Genomic DNA, 12,500 nt, shown 5'->3' on the forward strand with positions numbered 1-12,500 from the left:
TGGATTTTTCTTAAAAGATTCATAACTGTTTTTCACCTCTCTCTCTCTCTCTCTCTCTCTCTCTCTCTCTCTCTCTCTCTCTCTCTCTCTCTCTCTCTCTCTCTCTCTCTCTCTCTCTCTCTCTCTCTCTCTCTCTCTCTTTCTCTGTATATGTATATATATGCATTTAAATATGAATCCATCTCTATATCTATCTGTATCTTTATCTGTATCTGTATCTCTCTCTCTCCCTCCCTCCTTCCCGCTGTTCCTCCTTTCCTTCCTTCCTTCCTTCCTTCCTTCCTTCCTTCCTTCCTTCCTCCTTCCCTCCCTTTCCCTCCCGTCCTCGTCCCCTCACACCCCCTCCTGTACCTCTCTCCCCGACCCCCTATCCCAACCTCTAGCCAGAACACGCAAGCAAAACAGCCCCATGCAAATTTTTGTCACACGAAAATTAAATCAATACCTGGATTACTATTTCGACATAAACACGTATAGATTTAAACGCTGGCATGGATACGTCAGTAGAAGGGGGAGGGATAGAGGGGAGAGGGAGGGGAAGGGGTTGCGATGTAGGGGTGAGAGGAGGGACAGAGGGAAGAGGAGAAGAGGGGAGGGGGAGGAAGGAGGTGTAGGGGGTGAGGGGAGGGACTGAGGGAAGAGGAGAAGAGGGGAGGGGGAGGAAGGAGATGTAGGGTGGGAGAGGAGGAGCAGAGGGAAGAGGAGAAGAGGGGAGGGGAAGGAAGGAGATGTAGGGGGTGAGGGGAGAGGAGGGGAGGGGGAGGGACAGGGGGGATTGGGTAGATGTCATTGATTTTAGATAGTTACTCGTAAAAAAAAAGGTATCCAACTTCATCCATTTATATCGTGTAAAAAAATACCTTGTAAATCCAAACTCGAGAGCTATTGTCGCTGAGTAAATTAGATAGAGGAAATACATTTTCCCTCTCTCTGCTTCTTTTTAATTTGTGTTTGTGAGTATAATGGAGTTTTAGATCGGCTCCAAATTGCCAAAAAGGAAATAAAAGACTGGTACGGGAAGAACAAGAGGAGAGGAGGATAAAGAGCGGGGGATAAATAAAGTAGGGTAAAAGAGGTAGAATTTGAATAAAACAATAAGGAACTTTCTTTTTTTGTCCACTTTACAGTGATACGAAAAGGGTTGGGGTCGGACACCGGCAAGAAATCCAATTAAGTTAGCAGGACCTGGAGAAAAAAAGGAAAAAGAAAAAAAAGATAAATATATATGTGTGTGTAAAGGGCAAAGTTTAACGAATTTCTAAACAAGCACTGAGAATGCAGGTGGTAGAGACTTGTGATATACAGCTTGCATAAGAGGGAGAGGTTAACGAAACACAGGTGGGGCAGCTGGTGTATCGAAGGAGAGGGGGGGGAGGAGGGGGAAGAGAAACCAGGTGGTGTTGGGAAGGCATGAGGGAAGCGGGGGGGGGGAGGGGGGGGCTAGGCGGGGAGGTAGAGTTGGGAGAAAAAGACTGGAAAAGAGGAGGAGCGACGGAAGGGGGGGGGGAGGGGGGATGAAAAAGAGAGGGCGGGGTAGGGGCGGGGGGCATACAAGAAAAAGAGAAGGAGCAAAGAAACAGTGTGTGGGAGAGGGGAGAAGGGAGAGGCTGGGAATAGAGAGCGAGGGTAGAGGTTGATTCTTAAGGGACTGTATAGTTTATATTCGAAGACAAGGAGGTGTGGGAGGAGTGTGAGAGAGAGAGAAAGAGAGAAACGAAAGAAAAAAATATATATATATGTGTATATATATATATATATATATATATATATATATATATATATATATATATATATATGTGTGTGTGTGTGTGTGTGTGTGTGTGTGTGTGTGTGTGTGTGTGTGTGTGTGTGTGTGTGTGTGTGTGTGTGTATGAGTGTGTGTACATACATACATACATACATACATACATATATATGTATACATATATATATATATATATATATATATATATATATATATATATATATATATATAAATCCCCAATAAAGAAGTTATTGCAAAGAATCCCGAAGAAAGGAGCGGTTGTTGATAGAGGTTTTATTTACAGCTGTAATCCTGAGGCACATTTGGCCGCTTACATATGCAACGAAAAGTTCCCCGGTTACAAAGGGAGAAAATAGTTTAAAAAGTTGTTTGTAAAGGAAGATTTTTGCCTCATACAGCGAGAGGTTGGAAGGTCGGGATTGGTGTAGGAGGCAAGAGACGTGAGTCATTATGCTGTATTGTGAAGACTTTAAATGTTCCTGTTGTTTGTGCCAAGGGAAGGTGGAGGCAAATATGCAAAGGAAGGAGACCTGAAGGAATTTATTATTATCGTCGTCGTCAAAGAGTTCTTTGTTATTGTTGTGATTATTATTATCATTATCAGCCTCGTCATCATTGTTTGTCTTCATCATCATCATCACCATCACATCACCATCACCACCACACCACCATCACCACACCACCATCACCACCACCACCACACCATCACCACCACCACCACACCACCACCACCACCACCACGACCGCCGCCGCCACCACCACCGCCGCCGCCACCACCACCACCACCATCACCATCATCACTTACGAATGTCTGGCTATACTGCCCTTATAATAATGAAATTGGTAAACAGATAATGCTGTTACACTATGCTTATGAAAAGGTTTATTGATTACCTTCAAGGAGGGATACCTCGCCCCCCTCTCGCCTCGATTTTACTTGATATACCCAAGTATAAGCCGCCTTAAGGGCAGAGCGGGAAGGCAGACGAGAAAATCTAGTTTACTCTCCCCAAAGGAAAAGTACACAAAGGTAGCAATAGCCGGAGATAGGCCCCGGAAAATGATTTAGCGAGATATAGAGATAGTGGGGGGAGGAGCGAGGCAGGGTAGGAGGGGGGAGAGGAGGGGAGGGAGGGAGAAGAGGAAAAACAAACGCAGTGTCACAGAGCAAACAAGAAAAGAACGAGAAAGCGAGAGAGAGAGAGAGAGAGAGACAGAGAAGCAAAGAGAGAGCGAGAGCGAGCAAGGGCGAGAGTCCCAAATATAATGTTCAAGTGTAGACACGAAGGAGTTTACATCTAATGAGAAATTTACACGGAACAGCGTTTGTCGAGGGGATAATTTTATCGTCGAGGGTCAGTTTTACATTATGCAGCCCATGTCAGAGAGCTGTCGAGCTGTAAGAATTAGTTGTGAGTGTGGTTTAAGCATTTCTCCTTGGGGACAGTACAGTGAGTGAGATTGCGGCTCATTGTTCGTTTGAGTGTCGTAAATGGCAATGAGGGACCATTATTTACGCGGTAGCGAGGGAATGTATCTGGTACTTTAAGGGTATTATGATTTAGTATGGTATGGCGTAGTAGACCGTTGTGACAGGCTCTGAGGCCATTCTGTGGGAGTGTCGGAGTAGCGTAACTGGAAGGGAGTAACAGGGTTCCAAGCAGGGAGAGTTGTGAGTAAATCCGTGAGTCCCTGAGTAAATGTGCTGTGTGAGTGCCAGTTGTATTGTAAGAGGATACGTCTTAAGGTCAGGGTTTCATGCATGAGTAACTAAGTACGTAGAGGGAGAGGGAGATGCCAGGAGGGTCGGAGGATCAAATTGTATTGTGTGGGGGAGGCAAAGGGGGGAGGGGGTGTCGAGGGGGGGAAACGGGCGAGGCTAAATTGTGTTGTCGGAGATTACGAGAGAGAGAGAGAGAGAGAGGGGGAGGGAGGGAAGAGAGGGAGAGACAGAGAGAGAGACAGGAAGAGAGAGAGAGAGAGAGACAGGAAGTGAGAGAGAGAGACAGGAAGAGAGAGAGAGAGAAAGACAGGAAGAGAGAGAGAGAGTCAGGAAGAGAGAGAAAGGAAATTCTTCGAGGTATGTTTGTGTCGTAATGAGGGTGCGTTTCTCTCCTAAATTCAGTCCTGTAGCGGAGGGTAATGTCGCTCAACCTCTCGGAAGAATGGCAAGAGGGTGCAGTGACGTCATCGCCTCGTAAACTGGCCTAGTTGATGTCTCAATAAGTCTGGAAGAGGTTGCGAAGGGCGGAGATGATTTGGTGTTATGGAACTCTTAGCGAAAGAGATTGAAGACGAATGTAAAACATCTTAACTAACGCACATAAACATGTACGTTACGCTGGGGGAGGGAGGGGGGGGGGAGTTAGGGGGGAGGGGCGTAAGGGCAGAGCAAACACGAGGAAACAGAGAGAGATGGACAGGAAGCGGGGAAACGAGGGAAGAAGGAAAAGAAAGAGGGCCTAGGAGAAAATAGGGGAGGAGAGAGAGGGGGAGAAAGAGAGAGAGGGAGAGAGGGGAGAAGCGGCGCGTGAGGGGAAGTGTGGCGAGGGGAAGCAGTCCCACCAGCTTCTCCTGCCTGCCTGCTGCTGTGTCCGAGGGCCCGGGATCGCTGTACCACGCGGGAGCCACAGTCGAGTGCGCGGTGCCAACCCTCACGCACGGGTTCAGCCATTGGCACTCCCCCCTCCGTCTCCGTCGTGTTCATTGTGGCAGCCTGTTGTGGCGCGCTCCCCTCACCTGCCACGGATACATAGGCGGACGCGAGGAAGGCTCTGCCGCTGCCGGATACGAGCTTACGGGTTGAACCGCCGCGCGAGTGAGTCTGAGTTGGTTTAGAGAAGGAGAAAGAGGGAGAGAAAGGAAGAGAAGGAAAACAGGACGAGAACTCCCACGAAAGAGCGACTCATTAGGGAGTTAACGGGCGCGAACGACAGTTTATTATGAGTGAGTGAGTGCAGGTAGTTCAAGTTCGAAGTTAGTGCAGTTAAGGTGATTGGTCTGGAGTGTGTGTAACGCTTGCTGTGACGCCAACATACAAACTGATTCATTAACTTTCCCCTTTTTGGAACTCAGCTGGACGAGTAATGTGATGGCTGTAAAAAGGCAGTGACGCAATAACGAGAGAAACTCTTACGTGTACTTGGAAATCGCAAAATTATTGAATACCATCCATCCGTTGATTTCTCGGCAAGAAAAGGATTTACCTGAGGCTACGATTTATTTATAGCAACAGCAACTCAGCCGTTGTTTGCAGTACGATCATCGCAGAGATAAATCAAGTGAGGAGGCAGCACCACAGCTACATATTTTTTGGAGGGATCATTTTCTGACGTGTGTAACCACTGTTTTTGGAGAGATAAATTCTGTCAAGGAAGTGGATTTGCCTTCTTTTGTGTCGACTTTAACACCTGTGCCTGTGAATAGTGCCCTAAAATAAACGTTGGAATACAGCAAAACAAAACAAAACGGATGCTTTAACGGCGATCAAAAGAGCGTGCAGACTTTACCTGTGATCCTACTGTGATACCAACAAAAAAAATTAGTGATACACCAACAAAAAATCTTAACACAATAGGTGGAAGTAATCACTCGTTCTCAGGGTTATGATGAGCTTCTTTTTTACGCACCAAGGAAAATTCACCCACTGAAAGCCGCGCACGATCACCTCAGCCTCAAGCGACGGGCGGCAGCAAGTGTCAAACTTTCTCTCTCTCTCTCTCGCACAGCCTGTGGGGTTCGTCTGCCTGAGCCCCAGCGAACCCCGCTTGCCTTCCCTGCGAAATAGAGAGCATAGAGCCCCCATTTCGAAAGCGCATGGAGCGGGGTCGTACTTGATACCCCTCCGTCTGCCGGTAGACACGTGCATACATCAAGATCTGGAGGCATCATCATCATCTGTATCCCGATCGCCAGCTGCTGCGTGCGTCTCCCCTTTCTCTGTCTCTCTCTTATTCATCGGTTTCTTTCCCTTTTATTCTGAGGGAAAGGAGCGGTGAGCAGCAGATCAGACAATCAAGAAGAGCCTTTTTTAAGATCTATGTGAGATCATATCATAAAAAACACACATTTGTAGCTTTATACATGCTTCAATAGATTTCATGACCAGAGGCCCGCCGAAAATATAGTGTCAACCTGAGAGGTAATATATTTATCTATTATACATCAGCGTAGCTCTACAGACTGCCTCAGCATATCTCTTTCCAGCAATAATGAGGAAAGGTTCCACTGGGCACAAATCCTCTAGCACGAGATGAACTTTTCTCGAGCAGAGATCAGCGCCGCCGTGACCCCTAAGACAAGCTTCTGCCTCTCCTCGCGAGTCTTTGCTTGAAATTCGCATCTGCATTATCCAATTAACCCTTCACTGCCAGCGGATGCGAGTTAGCGCATCAGCGGAATGATAATTATTCCCTAATTCATTTTGACGCCTCATGTCTCCAGGAGTGTAAGATTATCAGTTCGGAGTGACGTGTAAGGCGGAGAAGCTGCTGCTGATGCTGTCGATGTGTCGATCGAGGTGATCTGTCACAGCCCTACATCGCAGAAGAAAGGAATATTTCCCCCGTGGGTCGTACAAGTGCGCTGTCGTCGTCTCCCAATCTTGAAAAAGGATGTTAGTAACACCCAGTTTCGTCTAGAAAAAGAGTAAGAAGAGTTGCGTCCACTGCCACCGAGAGGGGAAAGGGAAAGAAAGGTTACTCGACCAATCACCGTTATCTTCCTTCAGTGACCTTTGCGTTGTGCGCGACCACAAGCCTCGACCGACGTGACTTACGATTCCCGTGCCTGCCTCTGCCTTCCCCAAGTTTTGTCCAAGAATCTACAATTAAAGCCCCAGCCCTCGACCGCAGCACACAACTTGTTGCCAGGTCTTAAGGGTTAAAAAGAAAAGAGGAATAAAGGAAAAGGGGCGCCAAGTGGCCAGGTCCCAGAAAAAATCCCCTTTTCATTCTCGTCTTGAAACCAAGGCCTTGGAGCTTTAATCGTTCGTTAGGGGCGATCGCGCTCTCCGTCACGTACAAACACACACACACAGGCATCCAAAGCTCAGAAAGAAAAACAGAAGTGTTAGAGTCTGTGTGTGTGTCTGTGTGTAATACGTGAAGGCCCAACAGCCTATGGTCAGTGCCAGCCGCTCACACACACACTGAGACCCGAGGGTCCAGGTGACAGAAGTTGAATTTTCGTTTCAGGATTATCCTAAGGGTAAATATGGATTTCTTGGGTGTATTTCAAACCAACAGACCAAGGGCTGTGCTTTTTGGTATTTTTTCTCACTATAAATCAAATTGCCACACAAGCAAACTTATTAGACGATAGAAAATGAAATCATATATAGAAAAAATACATGAAATAGAATTTCTTAACATATTCAAAAAGGCTTTTAAACATATTAAACACATTTTTTAGACAGATGAGTTACTTTTTCATCATATTTTCTTGTTCCTTAGAAATAACTTAAAGAACAGAAATGCTTAACCTATCCCTTGCTGGCATTGCTTATCTAGATCATGAATATATGAAATAATTTTTTTAGCACATATCAAACAGATTTCGGTGTAGACAAAATTAATAATATATCTTCATACATGTGCGAATCCTATGTTTTTCCACTGTATTTATGAAACAATATCCACATATTTATATTACCAGATGTAATACTAATCACGTATGCATGGAAAAACAAAGTGATTCTGTTTTCATTTGCAATATGCATTAACATTTTATATGTGCCTCATTGGCTGTATGTGAAGCGAAATAATCTATGTAAAAATGGTCAGTTACGTATTATTTGCATTTTCTTTTTCAACTTTGTCTCTCGCAGTCAAGTCGTCGTATTTTACACATATTTCGCTTCTCATAATCTAGGTCATATGAGTTGCACTTAAAATCAAGCTTATATTTCTCCAATGATGAATAAGATTAGCTGTTCAGATTTTTCTCTATGAATATAAAGTAATTTAGGATTTATTAAATATCACTCCCCCAAATCCCCTCTATTTTCTAATGTATTTATGCATAAAAAATCCAATCCTTTAAAGGAGCCGATTCCCCACACAACAGAAAAGTAAAAACATACAAAACACACAATTGACACTCATCTGTTTCATCCTCAAAACACATTCATGTCTATGATTGATAATTGCCTCTTTACGAAGCTCAAAATTTGAGTGTTGTCGGAAATGTTACCTTGTTTATTTGATGTTTCGTAATTGTCGTATTGCTAAAACCAAGAGGAATTTGACACAGGTAGATTTAAACCTGCACTTCGCATTAGATGTATAGTTATAGTTAAAGTGAAAGTGTAGTTATCGTAACCCAGCACTTTGCACTTGTCGCTCGTATGGTTGAACCTGCACTTATTTCACATTCGATGTTATATATAATTAAAAAACACTTGCACTTTTTTGTGTCATTTTTATGGTTTCCAGGAAATGGATTGCGTTTCCGTTCCACCTTTTGCATATCACTTTACACTTTCTGTACACCGCTCGGCATATCTCCCAACACCTCCCCAGACACGCTGACAGCTCTCATGCGCAACTTTAAAATTCCTTCGTACTAAGACCTCGCTCCTTTTCTCCGCTCAACCTCAGACTCCGCGCTGTCTCACACTCCTTCAATGTTCGCACTCCTTTTTTTTTTTTTTAGCTCATTCGTAGTCTCTCTCGCACTCTTGTGAGTCGTAGAACCGTTACTCAAGATACTCAAACTCTTCATACATTTTAAATACTCGCTCTCTACTGCAGACTACTTCGGGTTGTACTTGTATCATTACACGAACTTTATTTTCGTTCTATCAAACTTAGACATACATTAATAAACAAGGCATAAATAAAACACGAACACACACACACACACACACACACACACACACACACACACACACACACACACACACACACACACACACACACACACACACACACACACACACACACACACACACACACACACACACACACACACACACACACACACACACACACGCTACTTATTGCTACATAATGAGCAAGGCCGTAGTTTGAGACGTCACAACTTTTCTGTAATGGCGACGCTCCCACGGCACAAGAGCGACCACGAGCCCATTTCATATCGCGGTGCCTCACCTGCCTTGGTGTCACAGGTTGATAAATTGGCGAGTGCTAGCGGCTGTGTTCAGGGAGAAATATGGAAAGATCTGGTAGAAGAAAGGTTAAATAGAAGGTAGAATTACAAAAAAATTATGTATATATATATATATATATATATATATATATATATATTCATTTACATACATATATAGAGATGTGTGTGCATATGTATATATATATATATATATATATATATATATATATATATATATATATATATATATATATATATATATATATATATATATATATGTACATGCGCGTACGATGGCTCCCTCTTTATTCACAATACACTTTTCAAGATTATATAAAGTATTTTTGATAGTTCCTTCAGACAAAGCTTCTCTCATGCGCTCGATCTCGCAGTCCGCTTTGTCACATGTCACGGGGATCTTGCCATCCTGCCACCGCCGCATCAACTAGACGTCCTGCTCTGGGGATAATATGCGCGTGTGTCTGTTTGTGTAGACAGAAGAGAAAGGGATAGAGTGAGAATGCGAGAGAGAGAAGAGACAGGTAGGCAAAAAAAAAGGTGAAAGAGAATGAGAGAGAACTACGGAGAACCGTTCAGAGAGGGAGCTAAAAGATTAATAGACGAAGAAAACAGAAAAGTTACCCACGCCATCTATCTAGTTGCCTGTTCAGTCATGCTTCTATGCCCGTCATTTGCTTTCCTTTTTTGGGGTTCTCCATAACACAGATAGCTTTTCCGTTCCACCTTTCGCGTATCAAATTAAACTCATATTTATCACTCTATCAATCTATTTATCTCACCATTTATCAATCATGAAAATTTATTATCTATCCTATCTATCAATCATGTCTATCTGCACGAGTCCCTAATCAGAACCGGGACAGCGGACGGAGGGGACTGACACACACTCTCCCAGGCTGGAGGAGAATACACCTTACATTAATGAAAACCGGGAGGCTGCCAAGTCCGTCTGCGCGCTGTGTCCGCCGATCATATATTAGCTAAAGAGTCAATCATATATTTCTTGGGCTTATTCATCCGTCGAGCTGATCGCCTCGGCCACGTTTAGCGCGAGATGGATTACGTTCTGCCTGCGTGCGTTTGGCTTGATTTTTCTTTTGTTATTCATACATTCATCCATCCATACACATATGCATATATACATGCAAATACATACACATACATACATACATATACGTTAACACGAACACGCACACAAACATGGACACAGACACACACACAGACACACACACATACAAACACACATACAAACACACATAATATATATAGATATATATATATATATATATATATATATACATATATATATATATATATATATATATATATATATATATATACATATATATATATACATATATATATATATACATATATATATATATATATATATATATATATATATATATACATATATACATATATATATGATATATATATATACATACATATATATATATATATATATATATATATATATATATATATATATATATCAGAGGCATCTTTTTACCACATTTCATGGACCTCCAATTTCTGCAAATTTATGGCAGCATCAACTTTACCTAATGCGAATATTGAAGGAATATCAAGATGGGAAAAATTTGAATCGTCTTTTTTACTTTGATAAAAGACTTTGTGAAACGGATGGGATTAATCATATTTCCTCTATTTTTGTTCAGCTCCCTTTATTTTTTTTAATTGCTCTCTATCTATCTATCTATCTTTCTTTCTGCCATTTTCTCTCTCTCTACTCTTTCCGTCTACTCTTTCTCACTACTCTCTCTATATATACTTTCTCACACTCCCTCTCTCTCTCTCTCTTTTTCTCTCTCTTTCTCTCCCTCTCTCTCTCTCTCTCTCTCTCTCTCTCTCTCTCTCTCTCTCTCTCTATCTATCTATCTATCTCTCTACTCTCTACTCTCTACTCTCTACTCTCTACTCTCTATTCTCTCTCTCTACTCTCTATTCTCTCTCTCTCTCTCTACTCTTTCTCTACTCTCTCTCTACTCTCTCTCTCTACTCTCTCTACTCTCTCTCTCTCTACTCTCTCTCTCTGATCTATCTCTCTGATCTCTCTCTACTCTCTCTACTCGCTCTCTCTACTCTCTTTCTCTATACTTCCTCGACACATGTATATATGTATGGATGTATATATATACATACATATACACTTATATGTATACGTGTCTGTGTGCATGCATGTATGTAGATGTATGCAGCTAACGCAACGAAATTTTGTAATATACTTCGTTGGCACATTTGGTTAATCTCAATTTCTTTCTGCCTTGATGTCGTAAATCGGCTTTTGATGAATCTGTTACTTTATATCGCGAGGATGAAAAAGGCTTTTGTTGAATGTGACGAATATATTACTATCAGCTTTGTTTTTGTAATTGAAATAGTTTCTAGTTGGAAACATGGAAAAATCCCTCAAAAATGTTCATACAAATTCCATTTGTACATTTTACATTTCCATGCAGAATATGACATACCAACACATGAAAGAGTTACAAAGACTCAAATGCCATGGTTCTCTAAATGTATATATAGATGTGTGTGTGTGTTTGCCTATATGTCTGTCTGTGTATGTATGTTTCTATGTGCACATAAACATTCAGACTTACATACATGCATGCGTATAGATGCCTAAAGTGGCGACCGTGGTACAGTGTAACTGCCCACCCGAAGGTGTAAGGGGCGTGAAGTGAAAGAAATCGCGTGCCATTGTATAAAGAAGAAAAAAAAAGTTAATGACATAAAACGAAGCATAAAAGTTGACAACAATTCCCACGTGTTTCCCCAAGCCGTGTAGGGCGGCCGCAGCTCCAGTCACAATATATCTAACGGGGAATGTAATAAAATGTTGATATAAATCTCCCACGCCCACTGTCATGCGGGCGGGGGACCTATTATCTTTTGGCAAGGGATGGTGAGGACGAGAGCTGGGCGCGAAAGAGAGAAGGGAGGGGGGAGAGAAGAGGAAGGAGAGAGAGAGAGAGAGGAGAAGACAGCAGGCGATGCTCGACTCCTATTAACGGAAACTCGCGGTCGCCATTCTTAAGTCTCCGTGCTAGCTTGAGTGACTCCTGTGAATCTTCCTTTCTTTGTTTTTGTTTTTGTTTTTTGTTCAATTCCGAAAGCCGCCCGATGTAGGCGTGATTCTGCGGTCAGCGGAACGAGGCGACCCGAAATGACCTTAGTGAGAGATAAGCAGAAAGGTCAAAAGGAAGAAGTTAGCGAGAAGATATGATAGATTTAGATAACATTGTCATATCTTTGTTAAGCAATCACTCCACCCTTCTGAATATTTATATGCTATATATATGTATATATATGTTTGTGTGTAGATGTGTATGTGTTCGTGTGTGTTTATATATATATATATATATATATATATATATATATATATATATATATATATATATATATATATATATATATATATGTACATATATATATATATATATATATGTATATATATATATATATATATATATATATATATATATATATATATATATATATATATATATACACACATATACATATATATGTGTAGACACATACACACAGATATATGTATGTATGTATGTATGTATAA

At 42.0% G+C, this 12,500-nt stretch overlaps 1 protein-coding gene across 15 annotated transcripts in view; it reads left to right on the top strand.

Moving 5' to 3' along the window:
- Positions 1-12,500, top strand: part of LOC113809324 (band 7 protein AGAP004871) — a 1,059,488-nt gene that overhangs the window by 796,625 nt on the left and 250,363 nt on the right. For 2 of the 15 annotated variants that reach the window (XM_070137923.1, XM_070137922.1), the window contains exon 1: positions 4,399-4,583. The exons of 9 other annotated variants lie outside the window; for them this stretch is intronic. The gene's annotated coding sequence lies outside the window, so the exon portion shown is untranslated. Of the gene's footprint in view, positions 1-4,398; positions 6,974-12,500 lie in introns of those variants that run through there. 4 more of the 15 variants (XM_070137921.1, XM_070137919.1, XM_070137920.1 and 1 more) reach the window with 4 other exon arrangements.

The sequence above is a fragment of the Penaeus vannamei genome, chromosome 23 (assembly GCF_042767895.1).
Source record: "Penaeus vannamei isolate JL-2024 chromosome 23, ASM4276789v1, whole genome shotgun sequence".
NCBI classification, from domain to species: Eukaryota; Metazoa; Arthropoda; class Malacostraca; order Decapoda; family Penaeidae; genus Penaeus; species Penaeus vannamei.